The sequence below is a fragment of the Euphorbia lathyris genome, chromosome 4 (assembly GCF_963576675.1).
Source record: "Euphorbia lathyris chromosome 4, ddEupLath1.1, whole genome shotgun sequence".
Taxonomy (NCBI): domain Eukaryota; kingdom Viridiplantae; phylum Streptophyta; class Magnoliopsida; order Malpighiales; family Euphorbiaceae; genus Euphorbia; species Euphorbia lathyris.
Genome location: NC_088913.1, coordinates 67,755,286 through 67,773,743, shown reverse-complemented (window position 1 = coordinate 67,773,743; position 18,458 = coordinate 67,755,286).

Here is an 18,458-nt window from a genome sequence, read left to right as displayed (position 1 = left end):
GCGTGCCCGACGGCCGTCGAGCGTCCCGTGGACGCTGAGCGCACGCCCTGCGCTGCCGGGCGTGCGTCCGACTGTCGTCGGATACATGTCGGCTGCCGCTAGGCGCTCGCTCTACGTCGCAGAGCGTCCACGAGCCGTCCACTCAACGACCGCGATTCCCGTTGACTCACCATTTTGTTATTATACGTTTTTCTCTTTTTCTTTCAAAATTTTCCCGGAACCAACCGCTTCGACCGCTTTGTTAAAGGTTTTCGTCACAGGTCCTCCGACTCGGTGTCTACAGTTGCCCCTACTTTCCTATTTTGACAGTGATGTGTGTGTTTTGAAAACGTTTTTTGCTAACGCAACACATGCAATGTAAAACATATAAAAGTAAAAGACACGTAAAGAGTAGGAGGAAGAATACCTGACCTTTGCGCTACGCGTTCTGGCGTCATCTTCGATTCTTTCTGGCCTTGCCTTTGAATCGGCCGTCGGCGGATGTTCTTCTTTCGGATCCTAGCCTATGTTGACTATGGGTAAAAATGGCTCAACAGCAACTTTGGTGCACGACCGCGAGTAAGATGGCTCAAAAGCGGCCCCGGCCTACGACCGGGGGGAATGGCTTAAAAGCAACCCTGGTCTACGACCGTGGGTGAAATGGCTCAAAAGCAACCCTGGTCTACGATCGCGGGTAAAAATGGCTCAAAAGTAACCCCGGTTCACGACCGGGGTAAAATGGCTCAAAAGCAACCCCGGTTCACGACCGGGGTAAAAATGGCTCAAAAGCAACCCCGATTCACGACCGGGGTAAAATGGCTCAAAAGCAACCCTGGTCCACGACCGCGGGTAAAAATGGCTCAAAAGCAACCCTGGTCTACGACCGCGGGTAAAAATGGTTCAAAAGCAACCCCGGTTCACGACCGGGGTAAAATGGCTCAAAAGCGACCTTAGTCTACAACTGCGGGTGAAAATGGCTCAAAAGCAGAGGTTCTTTCTAACAATTCTGAATTCTTTTAAAACACTGTTGTCTGTATTTTCTTACTGGAGCTAGTGTCTTGGGGGATTGAATGGTTCGATAGGAACGTCTTTTTAGTCCGGAATGATTCCAACTAACAATTATTTTTCTGTTGACTGTCGTCTGTATTTTGACTGGTGCCACTGTTCTGTAAAAATTGGCTGTCGCCTGGAGTTTCATCTTGATATTATCAGTCACTGTCTGGCAGAAGCGCAGGCTGAAACGGACTGCAAATCGGAGGTCTGTACACCTGGTAAATGATTATTTACTTTTTACCTTTATGTCACATCGTACCTTTTTCACTATATACGGAAATGTCATTCCCATTTCCTATATAAGGTGGTGGGGTTTCATTTCAACCCCACACCTTCTCTCTCTTCTCTCTCTGTCTAACTTTTGATTTGGATTGTTCTCGGGATGGATTTGGACCAATATGATGGCACGAAGGGCATGGAGGCGGGTTTCGTGAACCTTACTACGGTGGACCCTTTTCAGGACCCCGCAACACATCTGAGCCGGACCCGCTGTAACCAGGTAAGTACTTTCTTACTTCCTCGTCTTTTGACTAAAATTCTAGGCTTTAGTATCCCTATTTGAACATGATTTGCATGCTAACTTCTAGATGGACTTAGAAGACTTTTAGTTAGAAAACATGAATTTCTTTGCTTGCAAGTAACCTTTATTTATCTTTTCTAAGAATGCGAACTATATGAATGTGAATAGTAAAACTACGAACGATGCATGCCAACAGTAAGAACAAACGTGAATAGCGCACGTGAATAGTAAAAAACGGGAATAGTGCACGTGAATAGTAACAACGCGAAAAAATACACGTGAATAGTAAAAAACTTGACTAATGTACGTGAATAGTAAAAACTTGACTAATGCACGTGAATAGTAAAACTTGACTAATGCATGTGAATAGTAAAACTTGACTAATGCTCGTGAATAGTAAAAACTTGACTAATGCACGTGAATAGTAAAATTTGACTAACGTACGTGAATAGTAAAAACTTGACTAATGCACGTGAATAGTAAAAACTTGACTAATGCATGTGAATAGTAAAAACTTGACTAATGCACGTGAATAGTAAAACTTGACTAATGTACGTGAATAGTAAAAACTTGACTAATGCACGTGAATAGTAAAAACTTGGCTAATGCACGTGAATAGGCCAATGAATAAAGAATTAATCAAATCCTATGCAGACAACCCTAAGGGAGAGATTTCACAAAATGACGGTCTAAATTGACAAGATGTCTCTAGGTTAGATTTGACCGAAAGAATAGCTAGATTAACGTGCTTTCATCGGATGCAAGCCTAGGAACAACCTTTAAACTTACCTGTTCCGTTCTTTCCAGTTTATCGGTATTTCCGGGACTACAGCGGATATTCACACGTGGTACTCTATGTTAGGCGCCGCGGCGAGAGCCCGTGTGCGAGAGCTGGGCTTTGAGCCATTTATTTTAGCGCTGCCCCGCGCCAACGGGGTGTGCGACCGCTTTGGCCTACGGGCCTTATGCGAGAGATGGGTAGACTCGACCCACACCTTCCACCTTTCCTTCGGGGAGATGACCATCTCGCCCAGAGATTTCTCTTTACTGACTGGGCTGCGGGGGAGTAGCACTCCGGTTCCCTTTTCCTTTGATGTGATGCGCCCGCGAGTTGACCGTGCTAGATTGGCTGCTTTGATTGGGCCGGGAGTTTATCCAGGTGCCAAATCCACCCCGGCGAAGTTCATCACTACATCGGGGCTCTTGAGTCGTAGGGACTTTTGCGGGACTGACGACACCGATTTAGCCATCCGCAGCTTCCTGATATATGCTTTGAGCGAGACGATCTTCCGCACCAAAAGCGGAACGATTCATGCGGGTCTTATTCAGGCTTTGAACAATATGGATGCGGTGGCGTCCTACGATTGGGCAGGAGCGGGTCTAGCTTTCCTATACAAGTTCTTGGATCTGACTTGCCGAAAACGCAAGGATTTTGGCGGCTACACCTTTGCTCTTCTGGTACGTGGTGCATCGTTAACTTGCCCTTTTTATCTTATTCGCGCTTTCTGTTCGTAACCTTTGTTTTCACAAGCAGGTTTGGGCCTACGAGAGGCGGATTCTTCCTAGCGAGCATCGGCACAGGCCACGGGTGCTGAAGCCCCCACTCATGGCTCGATGGAGAGAGTTCGATTTAGGTACCGAGGAGAGGCCGACGGTGGCGCAGCTCCTAGATTGGATTGATTCGCGGACTTTGGGACAGGTAAATATCTTCTAGTCGTGCTAGATTCTTGTTTGATCAGACCTGACTTTTCTTTGTGTTTTTAGATTAAATTCAGGTGGGACGACCTTGACTTCGGTCCCGATTACGCGTATGTTACCCTGATCCAGGAGTAGCAGAGTGTGCTTACCGGCCCTTGCGTGCGGGCTTGGTATTTGGGCGACCGAGGCATCACCGGGGTTAGGGCCTCGCACTGGTCACCAGGCGAGATCCCTGTCTCTATGTTTGCGGTGTGGACCATGCCTTTGTCGGTCATTCGTCAGGATTTGACCCACCGCTTTGTTGGTAGAGACGTGTGGGTCCACATCGGAGGCCGTGCTCCTTACTTGTCGACGTTGTTGAGCGCGAGGGATGCCCCAGCGGTGGCGATGGAGGTGGACCCTGTGGCGGACGTGTTTTCACGGGAGGCTGTCGCTGCAGTCTTTGGTCGGGAGGAGGTCCCGATGAGTGGTTCGGCCTATTTATCTTTATTTATGAGATAATTAGTGGTATTTATTGTGTTTCTATTTGCAGGAGGGTTCCTGGAGGAGTGCTCATCTGTCAGACTTCTTCGATGGTGCCCGAGCTCAAACGTCTGCGAGTGAGCCGCCATATTACGTTGGCGAGTCCTCCAGCGCCGCCCGACCGGAGAGGTCCCCTTTGGGCGTACCCGTCCCGGACTTTGGGAGGGATTTTGCGACTGTTTGTTATGACGAGTCCGGGGTGGCCTACGCCGGTGTCCAGATGGCTCCTCTTGTCTTTACGTCGAGGGTACCATTTGATCCCTCAGACGCTTCCCAGACCTCGAGGGAGACTTGCACTGACTATGTGGGGCTGTCTGGTTACCTCCGAGATCGACTCAGCTTGCGCTGTGCTGACCATCTGGTATGTATCATTACTTTATTTTAGTGTAGTGGGATGTATGCATATATGTATGTATGATTTTTATTCTCGCCAGTATTTCTTTTTTTTCATATCTGTTTTTTTTTTCTTTTTAGAGTGATATTCACACACATGAGCGGAGACGGAGCGAGTCGGTGCAGGAGTCCGATGCTAGGGTTGGCCAGGTTTACCGGGAGAGGAACGACCACTGGTCAGAGGTGATGTGGAGAGAGACTGCGGGACGCCTTGCTATTGAGGAGAGGGTGCGGGAGGAGACTACCGGATGCCTTGCTGCTGAGGAGAGAGCGCGCGTTGCCAAGGAGAGACTTCGAGCCGCCGAGGAGGCCCTATTTGCGGAGCGGGCATCACATCTGAGGGATTTTGAGGCCTACTAGGATGTCCCTTCTTATTAGGCTTATCATGTATAGCTTTGTAGTTTTTATTAGGATTACCCCGATGTATAGCTGATGTATAGGGAGTGGGGTGGATAGTATGTAGGCTTTTTATTATGAAAAGTAAAGTAGGAAATGTATAACTCATGATTCGTATTACCATGCATTCAGTAGATTATGATGATTCCAATCATTCTCTTCAAATATATTCATGCCTTTATTTATTTACAAACAACAGAAATACTTAGCCGCTTATACATTACTTTTGTAATTGCTCAAGATATAACTATTGTTACCAGGACCTGCCTTTTTTCGGTTTTCAGATCCCAGCTATTTTTCATCTCTCCTTTTACTATCCCGGAATTTTCAAATGAGTGCCCTTTCGGGTTTTCACCCATTGGGATGTCCCTGATTGTTGCATAGGTCGCCCTTTGCGGGTTTTCAACCTATCGGGAATTTTTCTTTCTTTCTTTTTTTTATTTTTTTTTATTTTTTTTTACGAAAAGTATTTCTTAAGCCTATCCAGATTGGTAGGTTCGGAGAACTCCATGCCGTCCATGGTGGTAAGCTTTACCGCGCCTTTGCTCAGGATTTTCTTCACGAAGAATGGTCCTTCCCAGTTAGGCTTAAACTTGCCCCTAGGGTCGGTGTGCGTCACTCGGATTTGTTTCAGCACCAAGTCTCCCTCTTTGATAGGGCTGGCCTTGACCTTTTTGTTGAAGGCTCGGGCCATCCTTCTCTGATATAACTGCACATGGTAAAGGGCTTCCATCCTTTTCTCGTCTACTAATGCTAACTGTTCACATCGCTTCTTTACCCATTCCGTCTCGGGAATCTCTGCTTCCACTGCGATTCTCAACGATCGCTTTTCAATCTCAATCGGGAGAACGGCTTCTGCACCGTATACCAAGGAGAACGGCGTTGCCCCAGTCGAGGTTCTAACTGTCGTGCGATAAGCCCATAACACGAGTGGGAGCTGCTCATGCCAATTCCGATGTGATTCTACTGTTTTTACGAGAATCCTTTTAAGGTTCTTATTAGCTGCTTCTACTGCCCCATTAGCTTGCGGTCGATAAGGAGAAGATCTATGATGCTCAATACCGTACTCCTGGAAGAGACTTCTTACTTCCCCCTGAAACTGGATCCCATTATCCGTAATCATGTGATGAGGCACTCCGAACCTGGTGATCAAGTGTTTCTCAATGAACTTTCTCATCTGCTTGGATCCCAATTTGCTAAACGACTCTGCCTCTACCCACTTGGTGAAGTAATCAATGGCGACTGCAATAAATTTGTGCCCATTCGAAGCATTAGGCCTCACCTCACCGATGATATCAATGCCCCAAGCCGCAAATGGCCAAATAGGTGCTAACACATGTAATTCCATGGCTGGTAGATGACTACAATCTCCGTGGATTTGACAATCGTGGCATTTCTTCGCATAATCGTTACAATCCATTTCCATGGTGAGCCAATAGAAGCCTTGCCTTATGATTTTCTTTGCTAACACCGCTCTTCCCATATGGGCCCCACAAATTCCCGAATGTACTGATTCCATTGCCTCGCAGGCTTCTCCCGCATCCAAGCACCTCAGTTGTAACCCATCGATGTGCCTTTTGTAAAGCAAGTCGTTGTGGATGACGAACTGCTGAGCTAACCTTCTAATCACAGCTTGATCCCTAAGCTCCGACTCTGTCGGGTATGTTCCACTCTTCATAAAGTTCATGATATCGAAGTACCACGGCTTTTCATCTGCCCCTAATAGCATTACGTCTTCGTAGCATGGTTTGTGAGATCTCCTCAATACCAACGGCTTCAAGGCAAGGTTCCGAGGGTTGTCCCAAACTGACACCAAAGTGGCCAAAGCATCCGCTGCCTGGTTCTGTGCTCGAGGAATATGATAAAAATGACATTCCTTGAATCTTTGTGCCAACCCTTCTAGCTGGTCTAGGTATGGACGTAGCCTTTCTTCCCTCACTTCCCAGTTTCCTTGTGCCTGTTCGATGATCAGCTTTGAGTCGCCCCAAATTTCGACATGTGATGCCCCTAGTGCTGCTAGGGACTCCAACCCATAGATGCACGCTTCGTATTCGGCCATATTATTGGTGAGAGGGAAGGATAACTTCTTTGCCATCGGGATCCTTTCTCCCTCCGGTGAGATAAGTAGTACTCCTACTCCGGCTCCATTCGAATTAACCGCTCCATCGAAGAACATTTTCCAAGGTATAACTTCTATTGCGTTCAAGTGCTCATCAGAGAAATCATAGCTTATCTCTTCTTCTTCTGTGTTCAGAGGTTGGTTGGCCAGAAACTCTGCTACAGCCCTCCCTTTGATAACTTTCTTCGTTACATATTCAATGTCAAACTCGGATAAAAGCAACAACCATCGGGCTAGCTTCCCTGTTAAGGACGGAGTTCGGTATAGATACTTCACGGGGTCCATCCGGGAAATAATGATCACTTTACATGATTGAAAATAGTGCCTTAGTTTCTTTGTCAACCATACTACTGCCACGCACGTCTTTTCAATCATGTTATACTTAAGCTCGTATTCCACCGCGTGCTCCACACTGGTGTCTCCTTCTTGAGCCAACATTGTTCCAATAGATCGCTCCTCGATCGCCACATAAAGGAGAAGCGGTCTTCCCAGTTTAGGCGGTCTCAGAACCGGCGGATTAGACAAGTAGTTCCGGACGTTCTCCAAAGCTTGCTGACACTTATCATTCCAAATCGTGGGTTGATCTTTCCGTAGCAACTTGAAGATTGGCTCGCAGATTGCGGTGAGTCTTGCTATGAACCGGTTGATATACTGAACCTGCCCCAAAAACCCTCTTACTTCTTTCACGTTCTTCGGTGCCGGCATTTCCCGTATGGCTTTTACATTGTCAGGATCTACTTTAATTCCCTTATTTCCGATTACATAGCCTAAGATTTTCCCCGATGAAACGCCGAAGAAGCACTTCTTCGGATTCAACCTTAGTTTGAATTCCGCAATTCGGGCCAAAAACTTCTCGAGTGCATCGAAATGTCCCTCTCTTGTCTCCGATTTGACCATCATGTCATCCACATAAACTTCTACCTCCTTGTGTATCATATCATGGAACAGTGCTGTAGCCATTCGCTGGTAAGTTACCCCGGCATTTTTCAAACCAAACGGCATCACCCTGTAGCAGTATGTTCCCCACTCAGTTGTGAACGAGGTTTTTGCTTTGTGTTTCTCGGCCATCTATACTTGCATGTAGCCCATGAAACCGTCCACATTCGTGTGTAAGACGCTTGATGCTGCACTGTCGATCAACACGTCAATATGGGGCAACGCGAATTCATCTTTGGGGCACGCTTTGTTAAGATCTCTATAATCGACGCACATTCTCACTTTGCCGTCCTTCTTTGCGATGGGCACTACATTTGCGACCCAAGGGGGATAGTCGATTACTTCGATGAACCCTGCTTCTAACTGCTTCTTCACTTCCTCTCTGATCTTATCTGCCCATTCCGATCTCATGCGTCGGAGCTTCTGCTTCACGGGCTTCGCATCGGGATATGTTGGAATACGGTGAGTTACGATTGATTGATCAATTCTTGGCATGTCTTCGTATGTCCAAGCAAACACTATTTCGTATTTTTTAATTATTCTCTCAAATTCTTTCCTCTCTTCAATAGTTAATTCTTGAGCAATTTGTATAAATTTAGGATTTTCATCCGTGCCAAGATTGAAAGTTGACATTTCTATTGTATTGATTTCAAATGTAGGCATGTTATATGAATGAGAATGCATGGAATGATCACGATCAACATCAAGCAAGTAAGCAAAATCAGAATTCATTTCATTGATAATGTTGGCGAGTACATCATCAGATTCAAATAAAGCAGTAATACAATTTTCATCATCAGGGTTCTCAGGTTTCTCATAAGCTTTGGAGGTACTGGGCTCATCCACCGCTCCCACAGTTGCTTCAATAGTGATGACCTGCTCCTCGGCCTTCAAGTCTAACATCATAATCTCCTCGATAAAGCAGCTTGCCTTTCCTTTGCCCCAGTCAGTCACATCATTGAAGATCTCGAATCCTGGCAGAATCTTTCCTTCGGTGCTAGTCCATGACTCAGGGGTCCCTGAATAAACCTTTCCATGCCCCTCCTTCACGAAATACTTCCTTAGGCCTACTTTCCCTTCACTACTCGCGTTGGATGGACCTCCCTGCTCATATCCTAAACCCCTCCGGGTTTTCTGACTTTTAAAATCCGGAAATTCTGGCAATCCTTGATGGTGTGCTCCCAAGCCCATACTAGGGATGAAGCCTCCCTTCATCATCTTCACCACATCGATGGTCATGCTAGACTCGTAGATTCCCGAAACTTGGAACCCGGAGAAAAGCTAAGGCTCAATTCCTAATGCCGCCACCGAGCTTAATTTTTCCGCTCTGATTGTCACTATCTCCTCCCCGAAGGGGAATTTGATCATTTGGTGGAGCGTGGAGGGCACACCTCCTAACTTGTGGAACCATGGGCGTCCCAACAATACAGCAAAGGTTACCGGGATATCCAACACCGTGAACTCTGTTTCTTCCTCAAGTGGCCCCACTTTCAACTTGGCCTTAAAAACTCCTTCGATGTGCCTTCGACTATCATCATAAGCCCTGATCACAGTTTCCGAGGCCGTCAGGTCTCCTCTTTCTACTCCCAATTTCGACAAGAGTTTCAACGGGCAAACATTAATAGCCGATCCATCATCGACCATCACATAGCTAGTCTTCTTCCCGTTAATCTCGGCTCGGATGTACAAAGGCTTGTTGTGAGCCTTCCCCTCTTCTAGGAGATCCTCGTCAGTAAACGTGATTTCAGTTTTCTTTCGAGCCATAATTGCCCCTACCAACGCTGCTGGCTCAGTATCGGTAGAAATAACCAAATTCTGCAGCTCTTTCATCAGGTTTTCACGATGGTACTTGGAATGGCATAAAACTTCCCACACCGTGGACTTAGCTTGTGTCTTCTTCAACTGCTCGAGAACTTGGTCATCCGGCTTGGGAGCCGACCCTTCCCCTATCTCAGTCTCAACCATAGGTGCCTTTCCTTCGGCCACTTGACCTGATCTTGTCATGACGGCGATTTCCGGCTCATCATCAGATTCATCCCAAATATTGATAGGAATTCTCCGATTAGCATCTTCCTCGTCCGAGGAACTTTCCCAAATGTCCACAATCATTAGATCCATAATGTGAGGAACGTTCGGATTTAAATAAAAAGGATCCGCCGATCCATACAACGCCCAGCCTATCAGATCATCATAATCCCGGAGGGATACTCTACTCATCCTTCTTGCCGCCAACGGAATAGCGCCTCTCTGTATGCACATAAGCTGCACCTTATCACTCATTGTTTCCTGACACTGCTCATAATGGTGCCTCCGCCTCCTAGCATAGTCCACAAATGGTTCCTCGGGGAATTGCCTGATCTTATCTAGATCTTCTAGTGACCCCGTCCATGGAATATACATCTCATATCTTGCCACAAATGCACCCCTAAGCGGTATCCAATGACCCATTTCCTCCTCTGATAGGCCTTGGTGCCACAACAAGGCTTCTCCCATTAGGGTTTCCGGGAAATGTTCATGTAATTCACATTGCGGGAACCCGGCGTCATACATATGGTTGTGGAATAACCTCGCGTGCTCAACAGGATCCTAGTATCCACCATACCTAGGCATTGCCAACACCGCCTCGGGTGTTTGATAAGATGGGGAATCCGGGGTTTGATCTGCTAGCATCCATACCGTATACTCTTTGATAAACCTCTTTGTCATTGCCGCCCAATCGGTTTTGACATACATCGGAAGTGACATGTACCACATCAACGGCTCACCCATCAGCGAATTACAGAACAAGCTGGTGATCTCTTCTTCCTTAAAAACCCAAAGGCGCCATGGCTGATAAGTAGAAGTGAAGGTGTTCCCTGGGATCTTTGTTGCCATTATACTTGCTAACCCTCGGTAGCGGATGCTTGATAGGTCCGATCTGCATTGCGAAGCGTTCTGCAGTCCTGTCCTCAGCTCTTTGGTACTTTTCTAAGAATAAATCTGATAATCGGTCCCAATCATGCTTGCAAGAGTCGAGTAATGAGTGGAACCACCCCAAAGGCTCGCCTATCAGTGAATGGTGGAACCACTGAGCAATCTCATCCACCCCGAAGGATTCAACAAACATATCGTGCATATATTCACGCAAGTGCACCTCCGGATTCTCTCCACCACTAAACAAACCCAATTCTGGCACAATAGTCCGAGATGACCCTTCTCCGATCTCTTTAGTACTATCTTCATCATACGGTGCTCCACCGTCCAACCCTTCATCCATTGGTTCATCCTTCTGTTCCTCGCCAAGGAAGGACACATATAGACCTTTTCCTACATTGCTCTTTTCGTCGGAGTCCAACAACTCCTCTTCGCCTTCCTCGAAGGATTCCATCACTATACTTTCTTTCAGACCGACTCCGATCATGCTCACCCTATGATTAGGCAATGGATTGCGCCTAGTGGAAGGGTTTGCTGATGAAGGATCATCTATCTTCTTCTCCTCGATTAAATCTTGGATTTCGTGCTTCAGCCTCTCACAATTCTCAATAGTATGCCCATAACTACTGTGGAACTCGCAATATCCTCTAGCCTGTATCTACAGAGTGGGTGGAGCTTTGTTATAAGGAGTAAGGGCTTTCAATAATCCTTTCTTCTGCAAACGTTCGAAAACCTTTGCGTAGGTCTGATCAAATTTGGCGAACCGCCTCTTCTCAATAGCATTAAGATCAAGCACTTTCACTGCTGCAGATTCTGTGCTCGCACTTGGCCCTCCGGCACTATATCTCGACTTTGTCCACTTAGTATAAGCTTTCTTCGGTTCTCCATCCCCCTCGACTGTCAAGGCATAATTATACATCTGATTGAAATCGGTAAAAGGCATATACCGCAGCTCATTCTTAATATACGACAATGTGTTACCAACTACCATTCGGATCTGATCCTGCTCAAGCGGCTTCTGTTTCATGACCGCGACTTTGGCCCTCCATCTTCTTACAAAATCGGAAAAGGACTCCCCAGTCTGCTGCTTAGTGCTCTCTAGCTCCTTCAAAGTGACCTCAAGCATGGTGTTGAAGCTATATTGAGCGATGAATGACTTCGCTAACTCTTTCCAATCCCTCTTCGTCACCATTGGCAATGCATGAAACCATGTGAGGGCAGCCCCCTCCAGATAAGTGTTAAACAACCCCAGGACTTGATCCTCAGTTAGGATCGTGTGCTTCATCACAGCAACATACTGATTCATGTGGGCAGTGGGATCCCCAGTTCCGTCGAACTTTTTCATGTCAGGGAGCCGGAATTTCAAAGGCAAAGCAGTTGTCGATAAACAATTCTTCAAGTTATAAAAGTCCTGACTCCCGGAACTTCCCCCACGTAGGTCCTGCACCTCCTGCGTGATGTGTTGCTTCCACTCCTCTTCCTTAACTTTCTCTTTCTCAAGCTGTTTTCGGATATAATCCTGATAATCATCCTCATTCCCAAAGCGAGGGCCATCGTTCACCTCATTCTCAGCGTGCTTACTGCCACTCTTATCATCTTTCATGGCCAGCTTAGCTATCTGGGCCACTATCGTAGCTAACTACTCATTAATGTTGTTCACAGAGTTTTCCAATCCGGCCACTTTTTCGTCGGTTACAGGCATACTGACGGAAGAAGGAGTATACCCGGATGAAGACGAATCAAAAGCCACAATTGCCGATTCAGAACTGTCAATCTGTAACTGATCAAACTGCCTAACTGGCCGACTGCTCTCCCGGAACCACAACCGCTTAATGGTGACGTCTGCGCGAATGGCATTTATTAGTATGTATGCATGATTTATATGCATGATTCGTGGTGTGTGCGTTTATTTATTTACGGATATATAAGATAAGAAGAACAAACGTTAGTCTAATTACATGTATCACAGCATCTCTCTTCCACCCTTATTCCTCCACGCACTCGATGGTCCAAGTCTCTTTCCTAGGATTTTGGTTTGGGGCTCACATTGCGGTCTAGAGGACGCGTGATGCCGTCGATTATTGCAGAAAAGTAAATCATTCATCATACAATACAGTTCGTTTTGACGTATCAACGTTCAGTGACTAAGATATTGACCAAGTGAGATTGTTCCTTCGGAATAACTCGTCTTTTGTCCTTTCGCGAGATGCATTAGTTCAGGTTTTGACTCCCTTTGAGCGCATCTCGGTTTTTTAGACGTGGTGCGAGTTATTCTTTTAGCCCAATCGTTCGTTATTGACAATGATTCGTTCCCTTTTATTCGCGTGGGTTCGTGTCTCGATTTTTGGATTACGACGGGATCTTTTGGATCTATCGAGAGACGTAACCACGTGTTTATTTAGTGATGGAATCACTTTTGGATTTTATTTTAGGGAACGGACTCATCGCGTAACGTGTTTGTTTTTAGCGTTAAGAACCCATTTGCTCGTTTTGGCTACGTGAAAAGACGGCGAGTCTTATTTGAGCGCACGGTAATCTTTCGGCTAGCAAAAATCCTTTATTCCTTCCAATCTACGGGATATATCACATCAGTGTGGCTATAGAAAATCAACGTTTCATTGAATCGCATGTTTATTCGAAGCGAGGATATCACCGCTCTTTTTCATTTAGGCACGAGTTAAGCAAACACGCACATCGGGCCATATTTCTTATAGTTTTGGTAACGGTCGAAATGATCGAGTCGTTAGTCAAACCTACAGTCTCGTCCATATGGCGCAATTATGCGGTTTATCTTAATTCGGCTTCGTGATTTTAAACGGGGTATACACTCGTTCGAGGCACGTATGCAACGGCATTGGTTTATTTTCTTTAACTACTCTCGGGGATTGACATATATCGTAGATACAAAATGATTTTGGTCGTTTAGTTCATTTTGCTTTTATTTTTCTTAGTCACTTTTGCGGACACGTCCATTTCTCTTAAGAACAACACAAGGCATAACGTAAGAGCTCATCTTTTATTCGGAAGGGACAGGCCACGTTTGCGAAACTCTTTACGTTACAGCGGGGTCATTCGAAACAGAAATGTTCTTCGTTTTCGTTTTGTCAAAATTTCGCTTTATCCCAACCTATTTAAAGAATGTGAATAACGGTTACTGTTAATATAGTCTTTTGAATCGAGATATAACTATCCTTAATGCCAAACCGATTCGTACTAATACGTGCTTACGTCATAACGTATTTCCTGAACATATGCCTTCTTCGGGACACGGAAAGGGACCAGGCGGGTCGCACAAGTTCATTCATACGAGATGACTAAGTCGTCTTTAGTTCGAATCGTTTCGACGTTTTTGGGTAGTTTGTATATCGGTTTAAGAGTATATATTAACGTATCGTTTCATTTTCTTTATCTATTTTAGGATTAGACACGTATCATGGAGATTTGAAAACACGAACTAATTCATTTATCACATAAAAAATGGTAACGGGTAATCCTATGGCAACTTCTAAGGCTACTATATGCTGACACGGCTGATCGCGGGACCTCACAGGACCGCACAAATTCGCCCCTAACGAATGGATGGGGACCCTTTGGCGCCTTACTGTAAGGGGGAACTTACACTAGCCTCTTTCGAGCGACGAATGGACTCTCATTAGAGGTTTCGCGGAAATTACCCAAAAGGTTTGCAATAAAGCACATGAATGCATACGAAAAGAAATAATACGATCCGTCCCCGTTAAGGGCTTAATACATGCCTTCCGGAATCAAATTTCTCGCTTCCCCAGCAGAGTCGCCACTTGTTAGACGAGGTGTCGCGGCCTAATCTCCCGGGCGGACCGGGGGGTGGACACCTCATGGCGACGTAAGCGGTGATTGGCGCCGAAAACAACCAATCGTGGAATCAAGCTGCTCGGCAGGACCGAAGCTCGGAGTATGGAAGAGTCGCCACCCACGAATGGGAAAATGAACACCGATCCCTTGCGGGAGACCGGTGAGGGTTCGGGAAACTTAGGTACGAGCCGAGAAGGCTAGCTCCTTTCCGGAGAAAGGCTACTAGGCACCCCGACATCGCCCGGTTATGAACCACCGGCCTCCTACTCAGCGTGTTAGGCGATAATGGACTAATCGCATATTTCTTTAAGTTTAAAATTCATTTGAAACCTTTTCTTTCTCGTTTTGAAAACCGTTTTGAGCATATATTATTGAAAAGCCACTTTGGTAAAGAATCACCCATTTTGCATAAATTTATAAAAGAGAGAGGGGGAAAAGGAAGAATTGATTTATTTACAATGTGTCTTATGCTTAGATTCATATGTTAGCTCTATACTAAACTCACTCCCCGAAAACGAGTTTATTTACATGGTTCGTACCTTAATCGCCGTTGGAACGATTTAGGTACGTTTCAAAACCCCGGTGGTTTACATGGCGTCTACTTGAATCGCCGTTGGAACGACTCAAGCGTTTGAAGACGTGGAATAAAGATTTTTAACCCGAAAACGTGATTAGGCATACAAGTCAATTTATTTTGTACAAATCATTTAAGAAAACGATTCAAAACTTCATTATTTACAATGGAAAACGGTTTTAATTACAAGGCTCGCTTAATCCGTCGTTGGAACGGATTAAGGTTTAAAACGTGATGATTTAAAAAAACAATTTAAAGAGGTCAAGAAAACATTATTTACACTTTTAAGAATATCTAGAAAACTCTAAATTTAAGCAAGCAAATTAAACTCTCTTTTTGTGTTTCATTTTTCCCTTTTCACTCAATTAACCTTTAACATTGTCATAATCACAACAATTAACAAATCAAAGCCAAATTTACTCAATCAAATATGTTTAAAAGAATATACATATAAGTAGGAAAATAGAGGAATATATATAAATATACATGTATACAAAAATAAGTAATAATATCCATTAAAATACAATAGAGAAAATATTATACAAAAATAAGTAAAAATGGTGATGTAAATGTTAATAAGTATAATGAATTCTTATTCTAATCAAAAACATAAAAAATGAATAAGGTTTATAGATAAGAAATTAGTATTTAGTTCCCCCCTTCCCCCCCCCCCCCCCCCCCCCCAAATGATATATGATGAAGATATATAGAAAATAATCCCAAAGATTCCCAAAACACTCAAATATGTCTAGTTTAAATGAAGTAAAAAGAAAAATCTATATATATACATATACCTTATTAAGTCCAATTAATGAAAAATAATTTATAAACACATTAAATAACAATATGTACAAAGTATTTGAAAACAACTTGAAAGTAAATATTACATAAATATCCATATATATATAAAGGACCAAAAGCTTAAGAGTTGAGAAAGGGGGACCAAAACAGCACTTTTTACATTTCAGCAGCTTTACCGACGGAAAATCCGTCGGTAAACAACCTTTAGTGACAGAAAATGGAAGATTACAGCAGTACTCCAACTGTTTCCAGATTTATTCAAAAGCTTTAAATTAAGTCTAATTCAATCGTTTTGGACTTCCGAACTACCAAAAATGGATCATAGTCAATAACGGAAACTCCTAAAACGATGTTTTTATTTTAAAACGTTATTCGGAAATATCTTTTCAAAAACTTATAATTACAACGTTTTTTAATACCCTAACTACCCTTTTAATCGGATCACGGTTCGTATTGGGATATCAAAACGAGGTTTTTATTTAAAAACAAAACCGAATTTTTATTTAACACGGGATAAAAATAAATAAATACGAAGAATTAAATAAAACGTGATAAATAAATGAATAACTAAATAAATAACATTATGACATAGAAATAAGTAAATAAAAGAAATAAATAAATTAAATAAAACAAAACGAGTCTAGTCCTCGGATAATACCTCAAGTTCGGTATTGACGGTTGAAGTCGGTTGATCCCACGAATCATGCTTTTCCGGTGCTTTTGTGTTTTTGGTAAAATTTTAACTTTTAGGAAATTTGGAATTTTTAGGAAAAAAATGTTTTTTCCCAAAAAAAGATTTTCTCTCTCTAAAAATGTTTAGAGTGAGAAGCTCCCCCTCCAAAAAGTCCTCTCCTGAATGCATGGGGATCCGTGCCTTATATAGGCAAACGGATCCCCGGAACTTTGGGCGACGCCCGAGTAAAATTGGGCGTCGCCCAAAGGGGGTTGGGCGATCGCCCAACCTGGTTGGGCGAACGCCCAACATATGTTGGACGAACGCCCAACCATCGTTGGGCGTATTGTTGGGCACTCGCCCAACGAGCGTCGGGCGCTTGCCCAACGACCGTCGGGCGCTCGCCTAACGGCTGTCGGGGGTGCGTGCCCGACGGCCGTCGAGCGTCCCGCGGACGCTGAGCGCACGCCCTGCGCAGTCGGGCGTGCGTCCAACTGTCGTCGGATACACGTCGGCTGCCGCTAGGCGCTCGCTCTACGTCGCGGAGCGTCCACGAGCCGTCCACTCAATGACCGCGATTCCCGTTGACTCACCGTTTTGTTATTATACGTTTTTCTCTTTTTCTTTCAAAATTTTCCCGGAACCTACCGCTTCGACCGCTTTGTTAAAGGTTTTCGTCATAGGTCCTCCGACTCGGTGTCTACACCAGGACCCACCATCACTAGACGGATGGTGGATCCTGGACCCGCCCCATCTTATAGACAACTATCCAATCCTCTTCAGCATCCCTGGATCGCTTGCTGCTCCCTGCAATTCCATTACACGCATAACATTTAAACAATTACAGTTCTATAGTTATAAAAAAAGTAAACTAATAATAAAATAAAAGATAATGTAAAATATTTACCAGATGACTCGGAACAAACAAAACGACCGCCTCTCCCCTTCGGCACCCGGCAAATTAGGACAGTGTCGACTGCAGGACAATCCTCATCAGCATCCACAACAACATAATCCTCAACTCACTTATGGGCCGATGCACTGTCTCGTGCGTCCTCTATGCATTTTCCATGAGTCTGTCTGCTCCTTGGTTTCTCCGAGCAGAGGCTGTGATACCACGCCTATTCGGGTCACAAGCCCAGCAGCCTCTAAAACGTTGGGCTGCAAAAATGTTTAAAAAATGAACGTTAGTGTGTAAAAAAAAATAAAACAGTATATATATAATTATGGCGGCAAAATCGGATCACCGATCTAATTTTTCCGCGGCGGGTCTAAGACCCGCCGTTTTTATGAATGGCTGGTCCAGGACCCGCCTGCTCATATGGAATGGTGGGTCCAGGATCCGCCATTTCGTAAAGGATGGCGGGTCTAAGACCCGCCATTCTTTACGAAAGGGCGTGTCCTGGACCCGCCCTCCCAAAATCAGAAGATTTCCGATTTTTCCAGCAAATTAAAGAAGATTCTAAAAAAAATTCAAAAACTTACCAGGGGAATCATCACGCCTTTTCCTTTACCTGAGCGTCCCGCCATAATTTGTTGTTCGGGTTTAAGGTTCAAATGAGGAGAGAAATTAGGGTGTGAACTTTTTTTTCAAATATAAAGGGGAGGGGCTAATAGGTCATTTAGGGGGTGGTACGAAGCAAAATGAGGCAGAAAATAGCAATTCACATAAATTGGGATTAAAATCTTATGGCATGTTGATTGTTGAAATCATACTATATGTCAAGCATACCAATTAAAACAAAACATGTGTAAATGAATAATTAAAAATAGGGTAAAGTTCAAATAAAACCTTGTAGTTTCACTAATTTTCAGATAAAGGATTACGGTTTACTTTTTGTCAAAACGAAGTTTGAGGTTTCACATTTTTAATAATGCTATTAAAACTATCTTTAACGACCTGAAAATGAAAATTTTCAAGAATTAAAGTTGTTCAATGCCATATTTTCTATGGAACTACATTTTCGATTTTGGAAAATCATCTTTTTTGGAACTTTCTCTCTCTAAATATTAACTTTCTCTCTCTTTACCAAATATTATCTAAATAATC